Consider the following 23,989-nt stretch of genomic DNA (forward strand, 5'->3'; position numbering starts at 1 on the left):
GTAACTAACTCAAGCGCATTAATCAAGTTCGCCAAGCTTACAGGACCACTGTCAATTCGCACAGAGCTGCATTTGATGTCAGGCACAAAGGAAGAATAAATGCTTCAATTCAAAAGGTGTGTTCAATCAAATCTCAATGCATGATCAAACCAGATATGTTCACATTATGCTCAGGAGCAATTAAATTGCCAAGTTTTAGGATAGATTTTCACAGAATGTTTGATACATTAAAAAGCAGCTGTTAATGTTTTTTCTGCATTCGACACATGAAAAAGAAGTTTCTGCCTCAAGAGACATAAAACCAACACACCGTGATTAAAATAAGTGTGTTGCAGAGGTAGGGAATATCATCTAGAATCGTTCGCATGGAAAAAAAAAAAACTATGCGCTAATTTTGGTTATTTGCTGAAGTGTTTGATTAAAAGTGAGTCACTTTCAAGGCTGAGAGAGAAGGTTCCGTCTTTCACCGAATACCCCCTACTTGAGTGGATCTTCATTGGAAGTTTAGAAAAGTGCTTGGATGTATTTCCAACGTGATGGATGTGACCTGAGGACAACGGCAGAGACATTTGCATGTGATTAGAAGGGTTGTGATTGAGTAGACGCTCGAGTGGCATGCTGTGGTGTGCTGCTGCCATGTCATGAGGTTGTCATCCTGTGTGTGTGTGTGTTTGTGTGTGTGTGTGTGTGTGTGTGTGTGTGTGTGTGTGTGTGTGTGTGTGTGTGTGTGTGTGGGTGTGTGTATATTTGAGTGTAAAACAAGCTCATTGGCTGCAGGTGTGAAAGTAGCCCAGGCTGTGAACTCCACACACTTCCTCTCTCACTCAATTCATTTCTATTTTTCTCTGATTTGGTTTTACGCTGCTGCTCAGTGCTGATTTGCATCCGCTCCTGACACCCTTGTACAAGTCACTCGCAAACCTCCTCTAACACTAACATACACACACACAACACGTACACACACGCGCGTGCACACACACACACACACACAGACACACACACACACACACAGACGCACACACACACACACAGACAGTGATGACCCACCTTTGCAGAGTGAAGAAAGTCATTAAATAAAAATGATAAAAAATGATGTGCACACTTGATCATCACTGATAGATTCCATCTAATACATATTGTTTTTAAAGATTACCTCAGGTTTTTGCCATCCGTATTTAATTCCTCAATCCGTTTTTCTTTCATTTGGTCACTTTGTGACTCGGGTTGGGGGTTATAGGCAGGCAACATATGTTTGTGTTATTTACGACAGGGATTTCAGGCATGATAGCAGAAAGCAACTGATATTCAAATCTTTAATCCAATTAATTTATCCAAGCAGCAGAATGAGCCGAATGCATCAAGCTGCTGTCGTCATGGCGCTGAGCTATGATGGAACTTACATCAAGGCACAACATTCAGCATAATGATAAAGAAATGTGAATCAAGACACCAGTTAGCATTTGTTTCTCTATACATCAATAATCCATCTCTTTGAACAGTTGGATTTATATTGGAATGTATTTTTTCTTTAACTGAACATTTCATGTGTGATTAGAAAAAGTATTTTTTTTTCTTTGTAGATGAATAACCATCACAGTACGCCAGCAGAAAAACTCTCCCTGATGTGGCCGGGCTAAATTATTTGTAAAAGACAGGCAAATGTTATTGTTTTTCAAGCAACAAAAAAGGTGTATGATATTGTTGTTCTCTATTCAGAGTAATTGTTTGTAAACCTATTAGATGCAATTATTTATTATGTCTACATCCATCCTAAGAGACCCATCTTTATCCTATGTATGGTGCTCACTATAGCGTAAAGTATGTGGTGATTATGTGGAAAAGATGAATAATTGCATATTGAAGTACTTCAACTTACGGGCTCAATTAGTTCTTTGAACGAGCTCGTAACTCAAAACACTCTTATCACAAATCAACCCTGCCATTTGAAATTAATTTTATTCAATTTAATCTGTGCTTGGCCCTCCTAAAACACGACAATTTTAACGTGTCACATGCCTTTTAAAAAGAAAAACAAACTTGTAGATCAGAAAGATTGTTAAAAAAAAACTATAGAATAGATCATAATGCAAACAAATAGAGTAGTTTTATGAAACAATGTTATGACGTTGTTTAGCATTTACCTAAGGGACCTGACTTTTGTAGGTGTTTCCTATGTGCTGTTTTTCCATTCAGTAACAATAGGAAATAGGAGACTTTTGCTTACATTCCACACAGATGCTTTTAAATGACAGACTAACAGCAAGCTGTGTCTGCATACCAAAGGTAATGCTCGATCGTCTTGATGAGACAGAGCAAACTGAAACATGCCAAACACAGCATCGACAGCTTCTAAGTATTTTCATGAATTATTATTTCCTTCAGATTTTTGTGGCTGCATGCCGTGGAGGTTGGCCAAAGCTTCATGTAATGCGGAGTAACTGCTGCGGTCAGGCTGACTCGAATGGTCTGATTCGGTCTTAAACTTTTTCTCTTTCTCAGTTCGGCTTGTTGGAGGGCAGGATTGTCGTTCTGTGGACTGTCACTACTTCAACCGCGGCAGAGGGGAAGCTAAATATTAAAAAAGTTATGATTTTTTTAACACTTCCTTGTGGTCAACATAACATATAATGGTGGTTCTTTGATCAACATTTTGCATAGATTATGTTTTAAACCATCTTAAAGCCGCTCTCCAACCAACTCTTTAGGATATGTTGTTTAGTGGGCGATCTTATTTACGTGCCTCAACTTCGACTATGTCTCCTTCTCGTCAGCCATGTTGTTGTTTTTTTGCTTTCTATAACAAGTCTACTGACAGATATAAGTTAGAATACTTTGTATTTGAAATGGCAAAAGCGGAGGATGCATGTGCATGTACGAGCCAGTCTGCCCCACAACAAGGGGATGGAGAAAAAAAGAAGGAAATTATTGACAACAAATGGCGGCATTGCGCAAAGCTCTTCGAGTACATTTCTACTATATTCGGAGATATTCACTGATGTCACAACTAGGAAAAACATCACAAATTCCAAAATGCTCATTTGGAGGCAGTATGATGTAAGGCAAGATTGCTTTACATAGATCTCCGCCATGCTTCCATGGTTTGATTTCCAATTTTTTTGGACTTGTGCAGATCCCAAGTACACAAAAACAGGTACAACATAGGTAAAAAAAAGTTGGTTTTGAATAAAGGTCTACTTTAAAGAATAACACAAACTAAAAGATAGCTCGCATCTCAAAATACTTGTAACTTGAAATACAACTTAGGCACAACAAGCAAAAACGCTGTTGTTTCAGTGTCAACTAGTTTGGGATCTTAAAATAAACAGAATGGGAATTTACACAACATCCACGTAAACCTCCACTGTAGCACAACTTAACTGTGGTATTATTGTTTTTAATATTGACCTATCTCATTCCAAATAGTATTAAAAATCAACTATACATTAATTTTAAATCAATATAACTGAAACATTAAAATAGACAACAAACTGTCAATTATTAATTTCAAGAGCAGAAGTATATATGCAAACTAAAACAAAGTGAAGCATTTTTCGGAACAATTCCACGAACCCTTCAAAGTTATCGCTATATCAGAAACATGGATGGATGTTAAAAAAACAATGGATTTTGATCTAGAAGGATATGAACTAAATTATATCAACAGAATCAACGGGAATGGAGGGGGAGTAGCTGTGTACGTGATGAAGGACATAAACTACAAAGTGGTAAAAATATGTCACTAGCTATACATAATACCTTAGAACGTATCACCATTAAAATATGTCATGAAAAAAGCGAAAACGTACTGATCAGTTGTATGTATAGATCACCTAAGTCAAACATTAACACATTTGAGAACTGGATTAAGGCCACTTGTACTATAATCAGTCAAAAAATTACTTTCTTACGTGGAGACTTCAACATTGACCTTTTGAACCCTAACAAACAAAAGCCCAAAAGACTTTATGGACACATTGTACAGCCTGAGTTTATATCCTAAAATCAAAAAGCCAAGCAGACTCTCAGGACATAGCGTCACACTTATTGATAACATGTTTAACTAATGATTTTGATAATAAATACCCCAAGTGGCCTGCTAATATCCGACATCAATGATAATCTGACAGTTTTCATAATATATGATGGAAATGACAAGAAGAAGAACATTGATGACAAAATGACATTTCAAAGAAAAAGTACAGAACAGAGAATGACAGCTTTCTAAAATGATCTGAGAAATCAAAGTTGGGACAACGTCTAGAGTGAAAATGATGTAGATACAGTATTTTTTTTTATACCTTCGGGATCCCTTATGGCAAACACTGTCTATTAAAACAAGTTAGTAAGAAGCAAAATAAAAATAATCAACTGTGGATGACAAAAGGACTGAGAAATGTTTGGAAAAAGAAGAATACATTATGTAGAATATTTATAACACAAAGATCTACAGAGGCACAAAATAAAGTACAAAACGTATAAGAACAAGCTAACTGGCATACTACGAACATCAAGGAAATAATATTACAGTCAACTATTGAGCCGGATTAAAAACAATATGAGAGCAACATAGGGCATCCTAAATATTATTAAAAATAGTGCTAAAAAGGATTATCCTAAATACTTCTCAGATGGAAATTTAAAAAATTACAATATGAACGAAGTAGTTGAAATTTTCAATAAGTACTTTGTGAACATTGGACCATATCTGGAGGAAATTATTCTGTGAAACCAGTCGGTTGAGGACTTGAATGACACTATAGAAAGAAAGCCCAACTCTGTACTCTGTGACAAAAAATTAAAATAATTAATATGTAGAAAAAGAATTAAATCCAAGACCTCAACTGATTGTAACACAATTGATATGGAAACACTAAAAGGTTAATAAAGATATTTCAGAACATTTAATATAGCATCAACCTATCATTTCAAACAGGCAAATTCCCGGATGAAATGGAAATAGCAAAAGTCGTACCAATTTGTAAGACTGGTGACAAACACCAGATTACAAACTACTGATCTGTTTCTCTACTTCCACAATTTTGTAAAATTATTGAAAAAGTGTTTGGCAACAGATTGGAAAAATTAATTAATATAAATGAAACACTTACCTGCGATGAGGTGGCGTCTTGTCCAGGGTGTACCCCGCCTTCCGCCCGATTGTAGCTGAGATAGGCGCCAGCGCCCCCCGCGACCCCGAAAGGGAATAAGCGGTAGAAAATGGATGGATGGATGAAACACTTACAGAAAACCAATACAATTACAGAGCTACATCTCAACATCAATGTGCTGCTGCAGTGTTTATGGATTTAACAGAAGCATTTTACACAATCAATCATAAAATCTTAATTTACAAATTTGAAAGGTATGACAACCAACAGGAAGCAATACGTGAAGATAGGCAAACACACTTCTACAGAGCTGAACATTTTTTGTGGCGTACTTTAGGGATCAATACTTGGACCAAAATTGTTCTATCTTTATATAAACGACATTTGTAAAGTTACACAGGACTTAATGTTAGTATTATTTGCAGATGATACAACTGCGTTTTGTTCAAGAGAGAACACATAAAAGCTAATACAAACAATACCAGAAGAAATTAACAAATTAAAAAGATGGTTTGACATAAACAGACTATCGTTGAATCTCAGTAAAACTAAAATAAGGCTGCTATTCAGTAACAGTAGAAGAGAAAGTCAAACACTACTACAAACAGACGGAGTAGACAATGAACGGATAAAAGAAAACACATTTTTCGGTGTAATAATAGATGATAAAATGAACTGAAAATCTCATTTAAAAATATATAATATACAGTGCCCAGAAACAGATCAATAATGAACAGAGGTGTGGACTCGAGTCACATGACTTGGACTCGAGTCAGACTCGAGTCATGAATTTGATGACTTTAGACTCGACTTGACAAAATGTAAAAAGACTTGCGACTCGACTTAGACTTTAACATCAATGACTTGTGACTTGACTTGGACTTGAGCCTTTTGACTTGACATGACTTGCGACTTTCCCCAAAACCAAAAGATTAAAAATGTATTCAGGAGCGCTGCGTATCTTCCATCGTGTACAAGTGTGTGTGACAGTGTGTGCGCTACCTGTCAGAACAACAGCCAATCAAATTACATCCATGTTATTTTCGTCACCCAGCATTCATCTAATCAAATTGCAGAAAAACCAACGAAGAAGAGCTCTTAAACAAAAGCGCCAGTGAAGAAAAATGATACGAAAATATTTTTGTTCGGGTATTAAAACAACGACTTGGTCAACAAATAACGAATTGCCGTATGCAAAACATGTGGTTGGAAGATTACAGACGGCGACGCAACAACTTCCAACTCCGTTCGACATTTGAAGATGCACAATGAAGGGTAAGTTTTGAATGTAAGCTAACGTTTATTGGCTGAGTAACGTAACTTTTATTTGCTGTGTAGTTAAATCAGTGAGGCTGTAAACTCACTGCTAACGTTAGAACCATAGACATCTCATAAGTAGACGCAGCATCGACCACTACTGACGCTGACGAGACGAGACGCGGGGCCACCATCTTGGAGTGGTGATCAACTCCACTCAGTGCAATTCATTTGGCAGGAGGAATGAACTATCAGCGCATCTTATCTCACTGAATACCACTGATTTTCACGCGCGTTTTTTGTCATACGTGTAACTATGATAAAGGACACATGTTTTGGCGTGTTCATAGTTTGCTTAACAGTAATATAATATTCTTATATGCTATAAGTGACCAGACGTCCAAGATCAAAACTGGGAATAATAATCCCAGAGAAGGGGAAAAAAACGGTCAGCTATTTTTAAATTGAAGAAACAATATGATTAGGTTATACATACATGTGTATATCCTACATAAACAATGTATGAATATATTAGATATCTATTTATCTTGTGGACCAATAGACTTTATCTCTGTTGCTGCAACAGCTGAGAGTTTATTTTGTCTTGACACTTTGTATTGATATTTTGTATTACATTATTCCTCTAAACAATCATGTTTACAGTGATTGTTTTATATGTATTTTTCATGTATGTTGCTTTGGATAAAAGTGTCTGCCAAATACTTAAACATATATAAAAGCCTGAAAGTATTTATGTCAGCTAAAGCCACCAATCTGTTTCACTGGATTCAGAATAAAACCAAAGTCTGTTTTACCCAACAATGTTAGTATTTGAATATTGTTACTTGAAGACTTATTCCTGGTTACAATTATACTGTTAAGAGAGTATTGTCTTATGTTTTGCCTAAAATGATGAATGCATCATAATCAGTGGCGGCTGGTGAATTTTGTTTTAGGTGGGGCTGAAAGTTTGTAAACCAAATACCAGTAGAGGGATCATCCTCCTCCAGAATATTTCTTTGTGATTTTCACATACAAATATTGAAGATCTTTGCTCCTTCACAACTCTGTGGTAATATTATTTTCACAAAATACAACCAATAATATGTTAATGTTAAATCTTACTTGTGAAAAGTAATCCCCCGATTCATATTTTCAACAGTCCGTTCATTTAAGCAGGAAAACGCTGAACACCAGCCCGGCATCTTTGTTTTCTACCTGTCAACTGTCAGTTTAGGCTGCTCACCAGCTCCTCATCACCACTTCAAGATAATGGCCAAATTGCTCGCGTCACAGCAGCCAATGCCGGGTCTACTTATAATATGTCTATGGTTATAATGTCATTGCAAACACGACAATCTGTTGCGTCCACTGCAGCTCGCTACCTTATTCATACTTTTTGTCAAGTGATTTTTTTTAATCAGGGCTGCATGAGGTACCTACACATTATGTTACGTTAGTGAATGTATCACACACAGTAACGTAACGTTAGACGGCGGTCAGCAGCGCCACGTATTTTAGCCACCTACAAAAATACAAACATAGTCAAATAAAGGTCAGTTAAAATTTATACTATATTAAGAATATGTGTACATATTGCATAGGGCCCTGACATTTAAAAAGTACAACTCTGTTCATTGTTATGTTCATGTATTTATGGTTTTCATGTGTATGCACACTTTAAAACACATACAGTATGAGATGAGATCAATGAGATAAGGTACAAACAGGATGGAAACTGCTGTGGAACTAGTTCCAATGCAATATGCCATGGAAATACAATGATAACACTTTCGTGTAAAAAATTACAGTTGTACTTGTTTTTTCAAATGTGTTTATTCTTCAAAGGAATGAGTTACATGTTTAAAATAACTGGTTAATAGTGCTATTATGAAGTGCAATGGCAGCACTATTTTCTTTTATAATAAATACATACAGCGTTTTAAAAGCATACACAATCTGTGTAAATATATTAGTCTGTGGTTAAAAAGAACTTGAAAGGACTCGAAACTCAAAATACAGGACTTGGGACTTGACTTGAGACTTTTCAGTTTTGACTTGGACTTGACTCAAGACTTGCCTGTCTTGACTCGGGACTTGACTCGAGACTTGAGGGCAAAGACTTGAGACTTACTTGTGACTTGCAGCTCGCAACCTTATTCATACTTTTTGCTTTATTCATTATTAATGAATAAAGCAAAATATGTCCTGGACCAAAAATATCTGTATATGGAATTACATTTTGGAATGGATTAAACAAAGAAGTCAAACAAAGAACCAATATGATTCAGTTTAAGGGACAACGAGTACAAAGAACAATTATGATGAACATCTTCAACCTTTTTTTTTTTTTTTGACATAATGATTATTCATGTAGTCAACATTTGTATACTTACAATGGTATTTTTTCTTTATTTATTCACTGTTCTGTTACAAACAGAGAACAAGCAAATGGGATGAAATTGCTATGATATGAAAAGAGGGGTAGGATTAAATAAGATATGCTTCTTCCTACTCCTTTTTGAACTGGAAATATGTGATGCACTACATTGTATCATATGCATGTTTGAAATAAACTTAAAATTAAGCTGAAACTGAAACTATTTGATAGGTGAAATTTCCATTCTGAATGACAATCCTCTTTTGACTTAACTATTGTTGACATAATTAAAGCTAATGTATCTCACTGAAATGATTTCCTTTTTTTTTTTAAACCAAAGTATAAAAGAAAAAACACCACGAGTTAGCATATATATATATATATATATGTATATATATATATATATATATATATATATGTATATATATATATATATATATATATATATATATATATATATATATATATATATGTATATGTATTTGTGTGTATTTATGTATGGATGTATGTAAAAGAGTGTTCTTACATACACACAATCAGCATGTGGAGAGATCTCCAAGAATTAAAGCAAAAAACACATTCTTGGGTTGCTACATTACAGATTGAATAAGTGAGTAAAATCATACACTTTCCACCCCCGTCAAAATAATCACTAATGTTTTTGAATTAACCCCTCTAAAATTATCGTACATTGCCTTTTTTTGGATGGACTAAAAAATCTTGTCTTTAAGGAAGTATATAAAATAACAGAAAGGAACAATGGCAAGCATTTGCAAGTCATCGGTCAGACTAATTATATATTCTTGCAGAAAGAGAAGCCTGACCGTGTACAGTTCATACAATCGTCCCATGATTTTCTAAAGAAAATGTGTTAAATGTATTTAGCCAATGGAGTGGCAGGACCAGGTGGTCAATCATTGTTCCATTCTCAAAGCCCTTGATGAGCACTGAGAGAGATCACAGATCACATTGTTCTATCTAATTACAGTGTGTCACAGACAAGAGCATATTTGCATTTTCAACAAGTACTTGTTCCGACTGAGGAACCATTGTTGTATATTTCATCAAATACCGTATGAATGTTGAGGGCAGCACGCTCCCTGCAAACATGCATCCCAGCTTTAGGAGATGCACCCCACAGAGCATCCAGTCGCTCAGTTATTTTTTAATGGATGCCTCAACATATTCTTTGATATATGCTTGTTTGTTTGTTTTCATTTCTTTTGCACTTATGCATACTTCATGGATATGTTTCCTCCAACTGACGATTAATTTAATCTTGCAGCCTTCTCCAAGGTCTTTTTCATCTATCCCCTACTCCCAGTTCAAGCACAAATGAGAGAGGATCTGTGGAGAAAGGCAGCGGAAGAAATAGTAAAAAAAAAAAAAAAATGTTTAGAAGATACTAGAATCCTATAGGCCTTCGAACTAACACTTTTTGACTGCTCATGCACTATTTTCTTAGAGTGGATTTGAATCGGGGCTGGGCTGCTTCCGGAATATCTTACAGCCTCCTCAGTGTCTTTATTTACAATTCCACTTATTTACAGATCACTGATGGAACATCTGCTCCAACACTTGCCCCAAATATAAGACGTGGTGTTTTGCAATATACCATTTAATTTTTAATGCCGAAATTCAGTTCTCTTTCAAAACAGAAGAACTTTCATAGATCAGCTCCTTTTGATGACAACTAAACAACATCTAATAGGCTGGAAATGGAGTGGAATTCAAGGGATAAACAAAACTGCCGCAAACAAACCATTCCAGTATCAGTAAACACTGCAAGAATTAGTTGGATACTACTGAACTCTCTCATCCATAAACACGTCAAATAGTAAACATTTGCATTTGTCAGCATGTACACTCAATGGCTTCATAATATATATGTACTGTATATACATAAAAAAACAAAAAAACACAGGGTTTCTGGTGTTAAACCAAGCAATACATTTCACTCAACCTTGTGTCGAGTACCGACTACGTTGGTATATGAATGTGAATGAATGTTTGGTGGATGTCAGAGAGACTGTTGGCTTAAATTAACTGCTGCCTCTGCGTCAGGGCACCTGTGGCAAAAAAAAAACATAGTTTACCATCATCACGAGTGATGTAATAAATAACAGCTTTTATTTTTACGTGATCGAATCCATCATTTTTAATTTGCAATGTGAACAAAGAACAATGAAAACACTGTAAATGTTCATGTAAAGTATCAAGATTAGCTGCTTTTACAAAAAGGCACAAAACTGGTTTCTCCCTGCAGATTGTTGGTCTAAGATGTGGCACACCTGCGTCTGTTCATCTGCACTGCAATTCTAACTGGCCTAATGCCAACACCCCTTGTTTCCACTTTTGTCAAATACTGCATATATTTGATTTACAATCACCATAATAAGCCATCAGCTTAATTATTGCAGACTGTTTATCATACTCGACCTTTTCTGTGCATACTTTCAGGAGCCACAAAGGATGGCTCATAAATTGGCTGAGCAGCGATGGCCATTTTTCTGCTGCTTGTTTTTATTTTTGAATAAATGTTGTTGTTTTGTATCAGAGCATGCTGTACATTTAAAGTTTGCTGTATTCTATGACCTGTATGCAGGGCCGTAACTAGGATTTGACAAATACCGAGGTCAAACATTGCTGGTCCAAGAGGAGCTTTGAAAGGCTGAATTCATGTGTATCATACAAATAACATTACAATGGGCAACACAATGAATTTCCAAAATAATAAAAGCTTTCATTGAGGCAAAATTATCATGTGTTATATTATCTAACCTATTTGACATTTAGCATTATTTTGTAACAGTACACTTTTCTTATTAATATGTTGAAGTTTTAGCAATTTTTACATATTCAAAAAATAAATTTAAAAACCTTACCAAAATTTACACCATGACAGGGTTTTGAACTCAATACCTTCTGTTTTGCAAAGCAAGGTCGAATGGCGCGCGTCTCTGAGTCACCGAAAAAATGTGCAAAAAACATATCCTCATATTCTAATCAGTGACGTAGCATGACATGGCCAGGAATACATTTGGGGTAAAATTTTACATGAAGCGCCTTGTCATTCCATAATTTACATTTTGTTGTGCTTCTTCACACAGTAGCCCTACGCACAGCGTGTGTTCATCGTTTGGGGCGGGCTCAATCTCTGAAAAAACAGAACCTGACTGACATGACAACAGTGTGCCTTAGGGTCTTAGGGTGCCCACAAAAAAAGGCACAGCATTATGCCACAGATGTCGCAAGTTTTGAGGGAGCGTGCAGTTGGCATGCTGACTGCAAGATTGTCCAACAGAGCTGTTGCCCGGTAATTTAATGTTCATTCATCTACCATAAGCCGCCTCCAAAAGCGTTGCAGATAATTTGGCGGTACATCTAACCGGCCTCACAACCGCAGACCACGTGTAACCACACCATCGCTTGATCTCCAAATCCAGCTGGTGGACGTCCATGATCTGCATGCTAGTGGTCCTCATTGGGTTCTTGACCTGACTACAGCAAATGCTCACATTCGTTGGTGTTTGGCACGTTGGAGTGGTGTGTTTTTCACGGATGAATCTTGGTTTTCCCTCTTCGTGGCAGATGGCACACGACGTGTTTGGTGTCGTGTGAGAGCGGTTTGCTGATGTCAACCTTGTGAATCGAGTGGCCCAAGGTGGGACTGGGGTTACTGTGTGGCCAGGACAACGGACAAAGTGCATTTTATTGATGACATTTTGAATACACAGTGATATCGTGACAAGATCCTGAGGCTCATTGTTGTGCCATTCACCCGAGACCATCACCTCATGTTGCAGCATGACAATGCACGGCCCCATGTTGCAATGATCTGTACACAATTCCTGAATGCTAAAAACATCCCATTTCATGCTAGGCCACACATTGCCGTTCTTAGATTTATTTGAAAAACTTGAGCAATTTAAAAGGCAAAGGTCTCATTTGTAGCAAGTATGGAAGGAATACACGCTGAGAAAGGAGCACTTTGCTCTTTTTACACTGAATGCTGGATGGGAGTGGGGGCGAGTAAGCCATGTTTGGAAGGGAGAGAGAGCATATGATACAACAACAGCAGAAATACCAACAGTTTAGACAGTGGTCCACTGTTAACTGGAATGAAGATGCCAACACTTTTGAACTGAGCAATGAGATACTTATACAGTGAGTCATGTGGAAAAGGTCATCCTCTGGTCAGAATGTGCTTTTCGAAGAATGTACTTTTCACAGTAATACTGCAGTTTATAAAAGGGCACATTAATGTTTTAAATCACAATATGGGTAAAGACCAAGAGCACTGAGGTGGTCCTTGAATGACTTATCAATATGATTATATCATCAAGATACAATATGTAGACATGCCGTGGCAGCCCCTTCAACACCATGTCCATAATCCACAGGAATGTTGCCGGTGCATTTGTGAGCCCGATGGGCAAACATCTGAATTGATACAGACCATGCATGTCCTCTCGTGGTTTTCTTACATCATCTCCACCTACCAGAAGCCATCAGAAAACTCTAGGGTGCTGAACCTGATGGCCCCAGCCACGAGATCAATCTATGGCAATGGATAGAAATATTTTATTGTCACAGCAGTGAGACCCCTGTAATCCACAAAAATCTTCATCAGAATCAGAATCAGAATCAGAGTAGTTTTTACTGCCATTGTTTGAGAACGGATTCACGCACTAGGAATTTAACTTGATGCAATTGTGCAACATAATACACATAAAACACAGAATAGAATAACATGAGCTGTAACTGAGGTATCAGATCTTGTTAATGTTCATGTGCCTGATAGCCGAGGGGAAAAAACTGTTCAGGTGGCGGGAGGTGTGGGTCTGCATGGACCGTAGTCTCCTGCCTGAGGGTAGAGGGGAGAATAGTTTGTGTCCAGGGTGAGAAGAGTAAGATGTATTTCGACCCACACGCCTCCTGGTCAGGGGCGTTACTAGACCTAATACTGTACTGGGGCACACCTGGGGCACAAATAATTCATGTGAGCGTGCAAAGCGCGCAAGCAACAACATTTTTAGCACTTATTTATCATAAAAAATACATAAATAGTGCTTTAAACTATGAAATCATATCAGATTATGTTGTATGGATCTTTGATTAACCAACTGAAATTAACTAATGTATTTGACCTATTTGTGCACTTTTTTACTCCAGACTTCTAAACTGCTACTGGTAAAAGCAAAAAGGAAGAGCAATGAATCTTTTTGAAATATATATTGCAGTAATCATCTGCAAAATTAACATCTACAAAAGTAAAACAAAAAATAAAGCACCCCTACATCTCTGGGTTCTTTTATATTATTTAATTTCCATTTATGGCAGTGTGGCTAATCCTATTTCAGATGCACAAAACTATAAAATATACACAAAACAATAAAACCACAGTAGTAGAATAAATGAACAACTGTTGTGTGTCTGTTCAGGGAATCATTTTCTGAAAAGTAAACTGTAACGTCTCCTTTTCATTTTTGCAAAGTGGTCAATCACTCTGGACAGGCATGGAAACTGTTATACAGTTGACCAGTGGTTCCTAACTGCTGGGTCCTGACATAAAAGTGGATTGTGTATCATTTTCAGTGAGTCGCAGTCAGATGTTTGCATGAAAAAAAGAAAGTTTAGGGAGAAAAAAAATCTAATTGTGGCAACAAAACCAGATATTTTTAGCCATTTTTCTAGTGACTATTAGTGAGGATTTTAGCAAAAGGGAAACCGACTAACAAGTTGGAGGAGGACTCAGGACAGACATGGAAATAGATTTTTTTAAGATCTAAATGGGCAACAAAACCCGATATTTTCAGCCATTTTTCTGAAAACAAATACAGAAATGTTACTATATTTTCTGGAAACAAAACCAGATGGTTTAGCTGTAGCCATTTTTCCGGTGACAAAACAATTTTATTTTAGTCAAAGTCACACCGATTAACAAGACAAGTCTACTGTGCTATTTTTCTGTGAAATAAACACTGGGTGTGAGTTTTCCTTGCCCTTTTGTGGGTTCTTCCGAGGATGTCGTAGTCGTAATGGTTTGTACAGTCCTTTGAGACATTTGTGATTTAGGGCTATATAAATAAACATTGATTGATTGATTGAATGATATAAAAATTGGTTCACGACTTGATGATATGGAAAAATGTTTTTGTTCCTGAAGATAAACCATTTGAGAAGCACTCAACTCACACATGCTTACTCCAAATCATCATTGATGCAGAACCAGCTGACAATAACCAACATTATGTTTCATGTTCATTGGAAATTCCCCCGACAGCTCGTACAGCAAATGAATATGTTTGTCTTGATACAAGGAATAATGTTAGCTAACTTAAGACAATGATGTTGCCTAGCTAGCTAGGACTTCACTTACATCTCTCATTCCTCGCTTCTTCTCTGCTGCGGGCGAATAACTTTCTGATATCCATCTAGGAGTTACAGTTTGAGTCAAATCAAAATCAAAATACTGTTACTAACAAATTGTTGTTGGCTAACGTTACCTACCTCAGCAGTGATTCGCATCGCCTCCCTCTCTCTCTCTCTCTCTCTCTCTCTCTCTCTCTCTCTCTCTCTCTCTCTCTCTCTCTCTCTCTCAACCGAAGTCTGATCCACACGTGAATAAATTACCATATTAATTAGCCATGTGCTCACTGTTTCGTGGAGTGAATACAGTAGCAATCAATTACCATACTAAGTAGTATGTGCGCTGTTGTCTATGTTATGTAGACTTAAAACTCTGAAGCGATTTTTTTTTATCGGTGAAATTTTTACTGGGGCACTGCAGATCAACAGTGGGGTACGTGCCCCAGTGAAATATGTCTGGCGACGCCCCTGCTCCTGGTCCTGGAGGAGAACAGGTCCTGGAGGGATGGGGGTTTGCAGCCAATAACCTTCTCAGCAGCACGTACGATGGCTGCATCCGTGGCGTAGTGGGTAGAGCGGCCGTGCCAGAAACCAGAGGGTTGCAGGTTCGCTTCCCACCTATTAACATCCAAATTGCTGCCGTTGTGTCCTTGGGCAGGACACTTTACCCTTGCCCCTGGTGCCCCTCACACTGGTGAATGAATGGTGAATGAATGATTGGTGGTGGTCGGAGGGGCCGTAGGCGCAAACTGGCAGCCACGCTTCCATCAGTCAACCCCAGGGCAGCTGTGGCTACAGATGTAGCTTACCACCACCAGGTGTGAATGACTAATGGGTTCCCACTTCTCTGCGAGCGCATTGAGTATCTAACAATAGAAAAGCGCGATATAAATCTAATACATTATTATTATTATTGTCCCGGACCGTGGTGCCGGGGAACCACATGGTGATGCAGGAGGTGAATGCTGCCCTGCTTCTTCATGTATTATTATTTTTCCTGCCAGAGCTCACCTTGGCCTACAGCTCTCTTCAATGATGCCATCCTCTCAAAGGCGCTGAACCCGAACCATTAATTTCCCTCTGCTTATCGGGTGAGGTGCGGTTTTCCTGCTGCTTTATTGGAGGATGGATACCGTTGTTAATGTGGTGTTTCAACAGTTTGGAGCTGCTCCTACCACCCAATGCGGGGCTGAAAACTTGATGATGCTTCAACAGCTGGGCCTGCAACTATTGCTTCTGATCCCCCGACAATGGACAATCAGGGACATCCGGCAGAGGGGCATCCACCCGTCCACCTGAAAATGTTGTAGGGGAAAGTATATTACACTTATCAATATGAGAAAACACCCCTAGAAGTAAGCCATGCTACAATTTTAATTCTTGGCCGGTAGGGTTGAGTAGCAGTGCTACTGTGCAGCCATTCTTCACAGACGCCACTCAGCGTGCGATCACTAAACCCATGATGTCACATACCTCGAGTTCTAAATAACCTAAATAAGGGTTTGTCCTGTTTGTCCTGCAAAGCGCAGGGCCTCTACCTGGACAGGGATAATCAACTCCCTGAATGGTGGGACAGTAATGTCAATATGCATTGAAATGTCACAAAATTTCGGAATTGAGTCTGTCGCATGCAGCAAAGGAATTATATTACCCCAAATCGTAATGCCCCACATCTATTATTGCACGGGGCTTCTGCATAAAATCAAAACCCAGCAAAATAGCTTGTGTAGCCTCCTGCACAACGTGCATATTCAGTTCATAGGATTCGCTAGCCAACTTTATGGAAAGGACCTGAGCATACCTATACTGAACAAAACACTTTTGTTTGGGCTCCCATTTTCCATGAGTTGCTAAAAGATCTATCCATATCACTTCACAGGTGTGACATATCACGATGCTAATTAAACAGCATGATTAATTTACAGGTGTGCATCTGGTAAGACCGCCACTTGCCACACACGCTGTCTGCCACCTACCCTGAACAGTGAAAACCGGGATTCCTCTGTTAAGAGATCACCTCTTCAACGTGCCAGCTGCTATCAAATGTGAGCAATTGCCCACTTAAGTCCTAACTGACGACGAACTGCAGTCAGGTCGACACTCCAATGACAACGACCATAATGCAGACCAGCTTCCCTGAGATGTTTTCTCACAGTTTGTGCAGAAATTATTGGGTTATGTAAACCAATTGTTGCAGCAGCTGTATTGGTGGCTGGTCTCAGACGATCAAGGAGGTGCACCTGCTAGGTGTTGAGGTCCTGGGCAGGTATGGTCAAACATTATCTGCGGCTGTGAGGCCGGTTGGATGTACTGCCAAATTCTCTGAAATGACATTGGAGACACCCAATGGTAGAAAGCTCTGGTAGACATTTCTGCAGTCAAGGTTCAAGTTTTATTTGTCACATGCAGACTACACCACAGTGAAATGCTTTTTTCCTTGCTCTTCAGAAATTGTATACAGTGGGTTCCAAACACTAGTTGCAGAATTTAATACACTAAATACAAAGAAATACAACAATTGAATAGCTCTGATGTACATTAATTACAAGACAGTTAAGTTGCACAATAAGTCACAGAACTTATGGTAGAAGTATCAGTACAAGTAGAAGTACAGTAGTCAAATACAGTACCAGTGCAAGATCAAATAGTGTAACAGTATATACAGTATAGGGAGGAACAAATATGAAGGTGTCGACAGTTCTTTGGCAGTTGAGTAGTGACAGTAGTATGAACAAAGGTAATGGAACAGTATGATTTCTTTAAACTCTTGTTTTTACATTATTTTTACATTATTTACAATCATTGAATGAATAGTATTGTAGTCCGGTAATTACATTGGTAACTAAAGTGTTTTTACATTATTTTTTTACATTATTTACAGTCATTAAATGAAAAGTATTGTAGTCCGGTAATTACAGTGGTAAATAAAGTGATCTTGTGCGTTCGGTTTTGTGCAATTGTGATGAGTGTTAATCAGCGGTGCAGTTGAGCAATCTGATGGCTTGGAGATAGAAGCCCCTCCTGAGTCTCTCCGTGTTGGCCTTGAGACTCCGGTAGTGCTTGACTGACTGCAGTAGTGAGAAGAGGCAGTTGCTTGGGTGGCTAGAGTCCCTCACAATCCTCTTGGACTTGGATCTACACCGCCTGGTGTAGATGTTGCAGATGGTTGGGAGTACACCTCCGATGGTGCGCTCGGCTGATCTGGTCACTCTCTGCAGTCCGTTGCGGTCGTGTGCGGTGCTATTCCCATACCAGGAGGTGATGTTTCCAGTCATAACACTCTCTGTTCATGAGTGAACGTTTCTGAGGATCTTGTGGTTGAGCATAAACTTCCTCAGTCTTCCTCAGGAAGTACAGACGCTGTCATGCCTTTTTCACCACTTTGTCTGTGTGTGTGGTCCAGGACAGGTCTTCTGTTATTCACTCCAAGGTAATTGAAGTTGGTCACTCTCTCGACTCGCGTCCATTCTACTCTAAGGGGACTGTAGTCCCTTGCCTCCCGTCTCCTAAAATCCACTATGATCTCCTTGGTCTTGCTGACGTTCAGGGCGACGTGGTTCTCCTGACACCACTGTGCCAGGTTCTTCACTTCACTCAGGTAGGCCGTCTCATTGTTTCTGGAGATCAGGCCCACAACAGCTGTGTCGTCAGCAAATTTCACAATGGAGTTGGTGGTGTTTTTAGCCACACAGTCATGTGTGTAGAGTGAATAGAGGAGGGGCACCGGTGTTGAGGATAATGGGTGAGGCGCAGTTCCCTGCTCTCACCACTTGTGGTCTGCCTGTCAGGAAGTCCAGGATCCACTGACAGAGGGTTGAGTTCAAACCCAGGTCCTTGAGCTTGATGACAAGTTTGGATGGGACTATGGTGTTGAATGCTGAACTGTAGTCTATGAACAGCATTCTCACATAGTTCCCCTGCCTTTTGTCCAGGTGCAGTCAGCATGCCGACTGCACGCTCCCTCAAAACTTGCGACATCTGTGGCATTGTGCTGTGTGATAAAACTTCAGAGTGGCCTTTTATTGTGGGCAGCATAAGACGCACCTGTGCAATAATCATGCTGTTTAATCAGCATCTTGATATGCCACACCTGTAAAGTGGGATGGATTATCCTGGCAAGGAAGAAATGTTAGCTAACACAGGTTTGGACAGATTTGTGACCAACATTTGAGAGGAATAGGTCTTTTTTTGCACATAGTAAAAGTTTTAGATCTTTGAGTTCAACTCGTGAAAAATGGAAGCAAAAACAAAAGTATTGTTTTTATTTTTGTTCAGTGTACATACATGTACTGCTTATTTAATATAAGTTTGGAAGCTGAAATGGACATCCTGAATCACTCGGTAACCAATGAAACAGTCGAGCCATAGTCAATGAATACAGCCACGTCAATAATCTTGACAGGCCCTTTCACATAGGCTGTGGACTTGGACTCACCAACCGAACAGAAGTCCATTGTGAGATATGGCACTGTATCTGTGGTGTCCTCCTTGTGACCCTGTGATGACAGCACTGGCATCTGAGTCTGGGTTCACCATCCCCATCCCTGAAGGGATGGGGATGGTGACCGACACGGTGAGAAGCCAGCAGTGATGTGTCAGGTCTCCCGGCTCCGTGGAGAGCAATCCTTGTGTTCGTATCTACCAAGACGTCCACTCTGTGGGGGCCGGCCCCTTGTGCTCTTGTCCAGACGGGAGATCCTGGCGTTAGAGCTGTAGCTGTATTTGCCACAATCGGAGCTGCAGGGGGCACCTTGCTTGCTGCCTGTGCTCCCTAGGGCTGTCCTGATGTGCCTCGGGAATAGAGGAGCAATGACCGCCGCGCTCAGCTTCACCTGCGTGTGCTCTCAGATCCTTCACTTCTGTCCGCAAGTTGTCCATTTTTGTAGTGAGCCATTTGAAGGCATGCACAAGCTTTTCAGTAACATTTGCGTTGTTATCCCCTGCAATAATTTGTTGCGATGTCTAATTAACGATCGCCACCAACTGAGGATGTGAGATGGAGTAGGTGGGTGTTCGGCCCCTCAGAGCCTGCTTTACAACTTCAAAACGGCCAGCAATGATTTATGCTTCGTCCTCGTCTGCCTGTAGAACTTCGTCAAGGCCAGCCAGAAAGCTCCTAATGGTCTCACAATCTCTAGCCATTTTGTCATATTCCCGAAAAGCCTCTGCCACAAGCCTGGAGATGTCGGCCGTATAGACATCCAAACTTACGGCCGACTGGCTGGGCTGCGCCTAGATGCACGTGTGAAAATGTAGAGGAAACAGCCTTCGTTCAAAAGACTCCTTCAACTGCCCACTCACACACTAATAATCACCCTGGACATCCGGTGACAAACTGCCTCATAATAAGAAAGCTGCACCATCCAGTCTTGTCGAGAGGAGGTCCGCTAAAGCGGCGGAGTCATTTCCAAATCTGGCTTGTGCGGTGGCTTCAAACTGCTTCGCTCACGTAGCAAAGGGCTTCTCTGCAAAATGCCGCCAGGAGCTCGACTCTTACACCACACGGGAGACCATTCCACGCAGCAGCACTCAAAATAATCGTTGTTCATGTTGAAGTCAAAACACTTACGTTTTGGACCCAACATGTCCCACTCAAGCAGAGCTAGCTGGCTAGCAGAGCCGACAAGAAAGTTTGGTAATTGTCCAAAGAGGGAAAAAAACCTTCAAATTCCAGGTACACACTCAGGACACCACCGTTGCCAACAATGTAGCGTCCAAGTTGTGTGGCGTTTAGAAAATACTCTTTGACAAAAAACCACAAAACTGCTTCCCGTTTAAAACGAGTGTGCTTCCTGCTTTCCTTTTTCCTGGGTTTCCCACTACAACCACAACACTGTCGCCCCCTACTTTGACATTATCCAAGTAACAACAATATTTTAGTTTAACTGTTACAGTAGTTACGACCATGAATGTGTATTATTCATCTTTAAGGCTTCTCTGAGTTGTATAATCATTTTGTGACAATATGAGCAGGCTTATTGTATTGTATTGTCACATAATTGTGCTCTGACTGAGCAGAAATATAAAAAAAAATCATTGATTGTTAACATTGGATCCAGGGCATAGGATACAGTTCAATACGTTATGTGGGGCAGTGTTTTCTTCCACTGCTGTCACATTATAAAATCTTTGCTCATTATGCAGCTTTTTTATGGGGCCCAGAATACTTGCAGATAATGCTTTGTCTCTGGGCAGCAGTTGAAAGAAGCGATAGAAGAACTTTAAGAAGTAGTAAGACCAAAGCAAAATATGCATATCCACCGTTGTACAAAACGATGGAATATTTTGTTATGAAGTGGGAAAATGTATGTTTTTGCAGGGAACAAAGCAGGGACAGAAATTATGATCAGAAATGTGGTTGACTAGTAAAAAAAGACATAAAATATTGCTATCATTAAACATCAAGGAAAAGCAACGTTTTCTGTGTTGCTTTGCTTTTTTGTTTGGCAAATTACTTGCATCATGCTATGAATTATATTTGATTGTGTATAAAATATGTGTTATTGCCTTTGCAGTATCATGCTTTCTATTAATTGGGCAGAAAAGCTGCAGAATTCCTAAGTATGACATTTACTTCATAAATACATTAAATGATAGTGTTTAATGCAACAACAAAGCAGATTAAAATTGATAATTTACAATGGTCTCCATTTAACTTTTGTAATTTTACAAAAAAGCAATTTCCTTATATGGCGACAAAATAACCAAAATACAAGTCCCAGCAAAGGCACCTGCACCTTTGAAACTGTTTTTTTTAAATAAAATGAAAAGTAGACTAATATATTGTACATACAAAGACACATATATACTCATATACACACAATTATTCATAAATACGTTCATTCGTACATACATACACACACACATGCATACGTAAGTATAAGTAGATCGCTCCCACATACATACACAAATACAGTACATACATACACACTCACGGTACAGACATCCACATGCACATTCACTGTACAAATATACATACACACATACTGTAGATCAATCAATCAATCAATCAATGTTTATTTATATAACCCCAAATCACAAATGTCTCAAAGGACTGCACAAATCATTACGACTACAACATCCTCGGAAGAACCCACAAAAGGGCAAGGAAAACTCACACCCAGTGGGCAGGGAGAATTCACATCCAGTGGGACGCCAGTGACAATGCTGACTATGAGAAACCTTGGAGAGGACCTCAGATGTGGGCAACCCCCCCCTCTAGGGGACCGAAAGCAATGGATGTCGAGCGGGTCTAACATGATACTGTGAAAGTTCAATCCATAGTGGCTCCAACACAGCCGCGAGAGTTCAGTTCAAGCGGATCCAAGACAGCAGCGAGAGTTCCGTCCACAGGAAACCATCTCAAGCGGTTTCCTGATAAGCAAGCACATATGCATGCATACACTCATGCATAGAATCACTCCTCAATAAACATATATTAACGTTGTTCCCTTAGGGCAAACTGGGTCAAACACAACACACTGACAAAGCTCAACCTAATGTTACAATAACAATCTACAAGGTTAATACAGTTTGTTTTTCTGTATTCCCCTCTATTTATATGCTTTCTTTTATCATTCAAGTTATCATTACATATATCTATTGTTGCATTTGAAACAATTGTATTATTGAGAATATAGATTATTATTATTATTGATTATCAATATTGTTATTTTTACTGTTATTTGTATTGCTCTATTTGTAGTGTAATAATGGCCATTGTCATTTCTGTGTTATTAATATTTACTTCTTGAACTGCTTCTCTACTATCACTTTTTAGGTCATATTTGTAGATATCGTATTTTCTGATGTTGCTGTTGTTGTTGTCTCTTTGTCTTATCCCCCTCTTGTCCCCCCAATTTCTCCCTCTTTTAAAATCATTTTTTTTTCTTTTTCTATCCTCTCCTGCTCCGGTCTGGTTGCGCCAGACATTAATATAAATCCACTTAATTAAGTCAAATACAAATAAGGCAAGAACAGTATTATCCCACATTTCTCTTTTGTAAAGTAAATCTGTACAGCAGACACAGGCATCTTCATCAACAATATGATTTGCCTGGCTGGACAGGACAAAAAATGTATCCATCCATCCATCCATTTTCTACCGCTTTCCTCCTTTACGGGGTCGCGGGGGGCGCTGGCGCCTATCTCAGCTACAATCAGGCGGAAGGCGGGGTACACCCTGGACAAGTCGCCACCTCATCGCAGGGCCAACACAGATAGACAGACAACACTCACACTCACATTCACACACTAGGGCCAATTTAGTGTTGCCAATCAACCTATCCCCAGGTGCATGTCTTTGGAGGTGGGAGGAAGCCGGAGTACCCGGAGGGAACCCACGCATTCACGGGGAGAACATGCAAACTCCACATAGAAAGATCCCGAGCCTGGATTTGAACCCAGGACTGCAGGACCTTCGTATTGTGAGGCAGATGCACTAACCCCTCCGCCACAAAAAAGGTATGATAATAAAATCAAATAAAATAAAAAGATTAATTCAATTATGATCATTTTATCAAAAGTACAAAATAGGTACCAGAAGTGATTAGTGTTTTATTTTTTAATATTCAAACACAGTGTTACTGTTCAAGGGGTGTGTACTTTTAAAGTGGCCAAAAATATTAAATATAGTTGTTAAATAAAACTACTGCCTTGTTTTTAATAAATACTTGGGCCTACTACACTATTGCATTTTCATATTGGTCATCATGCCGTTACCTGGACAGCCAAGTGTTTTCTAAGGTGGTATTTGGTTAAAAAAGTTTAAGAACCACTGTTCTATAGGAAATGTTCAGAAGTACCAAGATGATAAAAAAAAGCTGACATACTTATAATATATTGTATTACAAACCCCGTTTTCCATATGAGT

Source organism: Nerophis ophidion, linkage group LG02, assembly GCF_033978795.1.
Source record: "Nerophis ophidion isolate RoL-2023_Sa linkage group LG02, RoL_Noph_v1.0, whole genome shotgun sequence".
NCBI lineage: Eukaryota > Metazoa > Chordata > Actinopteri > Syngnathiformes > Syngnathidae > Nerophis > Nerophis ophidion.